Below are 5,652 nucleotides of genomic sequence, written 5' to 3'. Positions count from 1 at the left end.
CTTTCAAAAAGGCTTTAGGCCCAGCCTGGAGATTCTGCTTACAAACAGGGTGACTGGAGCTTCACAGAGGAGCCTGAGGACAGGGGATAGAGACTGGCTGGGGGGGTCTTAAACCCAAAGGGAATGATAAATGCAGCCCCACTGTCAGCAAATGCAGGAGGCTTCCCTTCTAGGGCCCTGTGCGCTGGGCAGCAGTACTCATTGCCTGTGCCATAGAATTTCTAATGCAACGTGACAATTGCTGCCAATTATGTCAGAAAAATCACCAATGGAGATAACGACATCTAAATGCAGTTCCCTGCCAGCCCTCCTCCTCCCTCCGGCTGCTCCTAGCTCAGTCCAGGCTGCTGCTCGCACTGCTTTAACAACCTTGGAGCAGGGGAAGCCAGAAGCACTGTTTCCAGTTGACTGGGGATGACATCCCTGTATGGAAACAACATAGTCCTGAGCGCAGGCTTTGCTATGCACCCATGAGCTTAGGCTGAAATGGACTGAAACACACAAAAAGCATTTGTTACCATCTAGTAAGGCTATGCATATACTGTTTCTATGTGCCTTCCTTGCCCACCCAGTCATCTATTGCACTGACAGTTCAGTGGTCCCTGGGAGAGCTGAATGCATTTGACTTGATCTCACAGGTACAATCAGACCTCCTTCAGCTGTGCCATAGACCCTGCAGTGCTTTATCGAGGTTCTCCTTTTATATTAGGCAGCAGTAGCCTGCATTTTTGCAGAGACCCAGACTTTTACACATTCTACAGGCACTTTATTGCTCAAGGCACTTCAGGTTAGGATCACCCTTGGCAAGAGAGAGAAAGACATGAGTGGGATGGAGCAAGTATCCACAGAGAGTGTAGCAGAGCTGGGGTGCACTCAGCCTGTGTTATCTGCCCAGGTTGACAGGAGCAACATCCGGTCTCCTGACCTGCCCTGTCCCCTTTGAAGTTGTTCAGGAGGTGAGAATGGAGAAGGCAGAGTTGGAGTGTGTCCGAACTGCATGACTAAGGGGGAATTTAGCACTGATGGGAGGTGATGGCAGAGGACAAAGTGTCAGGTCTTCCACTGGGTCTCAGCTCTGATCTGGAGAGGCCACCTTTAGTGTGTGAGGGGAACTCAGTGCAGGCCCCTCTGCTGATTGCTGACAAGGGGCTGCATAGCAATGGAGACATATAGCCATGAAGTCACAAACTATAGGGCTTGATTGGTTCATGATGTGGTTGCCTGTGATTCCTGTGGCTCTGTGACAAGAAATTCTTTCCAGTCCCATCTTCCTAAGTCCGTTCACACAAGACACAGAGCAAACATGAAGAGGGCAAGGGCTTTGTCACTGATGTCACTTGAGCAGGGTCTGAACATGAGGCTGCTGGCCAGCTCCTGGTCTACACTGAGCTTTTCCAGGTGACCTCCCTCCCCTTGCAGATCCAATGCAGATATGCCTCTATCAGTGGTGGGAGTTGCAGGAGTGCAGGGCTGAGAGCTGCACCACTGATCCAGGCAGGAGTGGGTGACACAGCAGAAGCCTATCTTCTCTCCTGCTTCTATTGCGGGGCCACAACAATGCTAGAACAATGGAGGGGGGCTCTGAGAAATCTCCCTTACCCATCCTCAGAGCCGTCCAGCCCTCAAGGGAAAGACGGTTCTTTCAGAAACCAGTAAAACACCAGCAGGGGGCAGCACTACCTAATGTACAGTTCAGAGGTCTGGCAGGGCTTAGATCTATTTGGCACGGCATTCAGAAGGTTTAACTTATAAGGTCCCACATTGCAAGGTCCTCTTCCTCTGTCCTGCAGTACTGGTATTGGGCTGTCTTGTCATCACTGCTGATGGCATCACAATTGCCTCTGTAGCAGGGGGTGTGCCATGTATTTTAACAATCCTTGCAGCAGCAGGACATTGGCTGTCATTGTCCTCCTGTGACAGGTTAGCATGCTGTGCTTTGTGATTGTGTGGCAGGGGTGCCTGTGTAATTTTAGAAATAGGTTAGGTAAGCGTTCTCTTGGGTTGGTTTGGATTGGGATGATCCTACCTCATGAGGGCAGGGGTTTGGATTAGATGACCTCTAGAGGTCCCTTCCAGGCCTACCTCTCCCTGATTCTATGGAGATTTGCTACACTTTCATCTAAACAAAGGCTACTGAAAATGAACCCTTCAGAACAGCCTCTGTAATGCAACACTGCACAATGCTAAAATGGCAGTAATGTGTGATGCATTTCTCAGACAGCATTCTGTCTTCAGAACAGGAAGAGCCTGCGTAAAGAAGTTTCCCTTTTAGAAATGGCTGAGCTCTGTTCATTTAGTTTAGACAATTACAGCAGACCTCCTTGCCAGGCTATGAATAGCATGTTTGCCTGTGTTGGCCAGTATAGGAGGAACCTCATCAGAGTGAGATCCTACCTAAAATCCAAGACCATGCTGCATTCCTGAGGGTCTGATTCTGGACAGCTCTTAGTGAACCCTCTGTTTCCTAATGGTCTTGGAGGAGAGTCTGTCTGATACCTTCAGACTAAGAATATGATGCATCTTGTAACTGTTTTGTTACCACTTAGAGCCCCTAGGTTCTTGTTGTGCTGAACAGGGGCATCACGGTCCCAGCGGAATGAAGAGCTTCCAAAAGCCAACTCCTCTACTATCTGAGCTAAAGGGAGGATGTCATTATCTGTGAGCAGTAAAGGGACAAGGCTATGCAGCAGACAGTGGAAAACTGAAGGATCATTTTGGTTGACTTTTCTCCCATGTCAAAGGAGAGAGTTCCCATCACGGCACTGCTGGAGTTTGGATGGAAGAGTGAATGAGGGCATCAAGGTTTGAAAGAAGGACAGCAAATTCTCTGACCACAAGAAAGGTTGGTTTCTCTATGGCAGGTCCTGGAGTCCTTTGGTAGGATAGAAAGGATATGTTCTAGGAGATGCTTTTGTGGCTCTCAGATCTGCACTGGGGACCAGAGATGCTGAAGAAGACTTTTTTTCTGTCATTGTCTCATTTTGAAAAGAGGAGCAGGTACATGGGCAAGGTTGAGTAGATGTTAAAATAAAGCCTGTTCACTAAAAATAACACTATAAATATTAACAAAAACCCAGAAATATTTTATTTGTATAGGAAGATCAAGGCTGTTTAAAAATCCGTCATTTTAAAACTTGAAGTATCTATAGCGGCCATACCATTTATTTACCACTGGTGCCTCTAACGTCATCGGTACCATGAAAAAAAGTTAGCAGTTTTGTAGTACAGAGAAAGTGATGCCACACCAGCTGGTTTATCACCTCCTATGACCTCAAAGCCTGTTTTGTAACAGGTTTTCAGGACAGCAAACACCCCATTTCTTTCTCTTCCAGTTTTGCCCTTTTCCGTTGGGCAAGAAAGAAATGTGAGAATGTGGTCAAGCCAAGCGTATCTACTAGGATTCAGGATGGACAGCAAGACAAGATGGGAGGAGAAAATATACAGTAAACCTAAGTGGCATGTGGAAAAGGACAGGACAGAGTTTGACTCATCTTGTAGCCAAATGAAGTTCTGACACAGATTGGTCCGTCATCAAGGAACCTTAGATCCAGCCACAACTCCCTTGAACAAATAATTTCTGCCTTGGTTTCTCTGTCTATAACATGGGGACAGTAATTTTTGTCTACCAACTGAAGCCAAAGGATGGGTATGAGGTTGAATTCACTACCAGGTATTTGTATGGGATGTTAAAACAAAGTACTGTACTCTGTTTTCAGCCCAATCCTGTGAAGTGCTGAGCAGATTCCCCAGGTTAAACCCTAAGGTCTTTATTTTGTTATTATTTAGGCAACTAAACTTAGTGGGTAAGATATGAGAGAACTCTCTCTCTGTGTCTCTCTCTCTCTCTTTACTGTGGTTTTTATGATGCTGCTCATCACCATGAAAGCTTGAGTACCTAATGGTCAGCATCAGACTTCAGTAGGGAGCTGGAGCTTCTGACTATAGCAAAGAGACCTGCTTTATGCCCCTTGTCTTCCTGACCAGCAATGCTGCCCTCCTGTGTTCCTGGTGGGTCGTTCTGATTCTGTATCAGTGGTGGCCAGGGTAGTGTGCTGGCACCAGCCTTGCTCCAGTCAGACAGACTCCCTTGTTCGGCTCTGTTACTGTCCCTGGGGCATTGTTCTTGAAGTCCCTCAACAGGGCGGGTTTGTGCTGCTTGCCCATCTGGACCAGATCAACAACAAGAAAGGCACTGTGCAGTGTGCCAAGGCCCTGCCCCCTTTGCAGGGCCAGGTGGTCTGTCCCTGGCATGCCAAGATTTAAAGGGACATCAGCCCCTTGCTGAGCTGTGACTTTCACTTTTTTGTAACAGGCTTCTGGGACCATTTCTTCATCTGCCAGTTTTCCTTTATCCATTGGGCAATTCCCTGTTCCCTCTCCTGCACTCTGCAGGTGCTGTGCTCTGTCTGGGCTAGAGGGAGCAAGACAACCCAAAACACCAGAGGGAGAGTGAGAGCAGAAACACAGCTTTTCACTTTTTATAGGACCCAGCTATACTGAATGTTACCTGTTGCTTTTATTTCTCAGGGCGAGGAGTGGATTTTTCCAAGCTACTTTGGGCCTGTTCTCCACCAAGTGATTAGAATCCTAAAGGTTAAGGTTTAAAACCCAATTTACTTGGTAAAGCAGCTCAAATTCACCCCTAATGTTACTTCTTAGAGTGGAGTAGGGAAATCCCAGGGCTGAATTTGGCTCTATGAAAAATCATCCAGGTATTTGAGTGGGGTTGAAGAGGGAAAAGCAGATGGGGAATGAGAGGTGATGGGCAATGCCAATCCTTCCTTCTCCTATCCTTCCTGCTCCCTTTAGGGTGGAAAAATGCCTTCACCTATTCCAACCCCAGAAGGATCTGTCCTAAACTCACCACGATTCATGGCAGCTCCTCAAAAGAGACCATAGGTGCCACTGTCCAGAGACCCATTTCCCTCTGGAATTTGACAAGAAGCCCCATTACCCCTTCAGAGCTAGTAGCAGACACTTATCGCACATCCCTTATGGCAGTGAGCACCACTAATTCTCACTGCAGCCAGTGAGTGTTCCCCAGTTACAGGACTGGGCCATTATCTATTCCTACTCTTTTAACCTTCTCCACTTTGCACCTGGTCAATGTATGGGCTCAATATAAGGTACAAGCCTTGATGCTTGCTTTATCATTGGGAGAGAGTGTCTGGGGAAGGAGAGGAATGAATTGGCTAGAGAATGAGGAGACCTCATGGAATAAGGAAAGAATAAAAAAATGGCCCCTGGGAAAGGCCAGTGATGCCTTCTTCTTTACAATGAACCTTCTCCAGAGCAGGCTGAGATTCAGTGTTCTCAGCCTAGCAGCCATTCTACCTTCTGACTTCATCTCCTCAACCCTTCTGGGGAAGGCCATGTGTTTTGCCCTCAAGCTGGAAATGCTATCAAGGGGTTCAACCCAGTGAATGCCTCTGTCCCATGGCCATGCAGAACCAAGGGAAACAGCAAGGAGACAAGATTGCCAAGGACTTTAGAAGAGATTATTATATTAATAGGAGAAAGTTCTTTAAATGATAGACAGTTCTGGGTAAAAAATACTTGAGGAAAGGTTGTCTGACCCCTTTGTGTTCATTGCTACACTGCTGTTTGCTCTGATTTACAAGCGCAAATGGATGATGGTATTTGCCAGTTGGG

This window comes from Alligator mississippiensis, chromosome 8 (genome assembly GCF_030867095.1).
Source record: "Alligator mississippiensis isolate rAllMis1 chromosome 8, rAllMis1, whole genome shotgun sequence".
Classification (NCBI taxonomy): domain Eukaryota; kingdom Metazoa; phylum Chordata; order Crocodylia; family Alligatoridae; genus Alligator; species Alligator mississippiensis.
The sequence above is the reverse complement of the archived record's forward strand: the minus strand, read 5'-3'. Positions refer to the sequence as shown.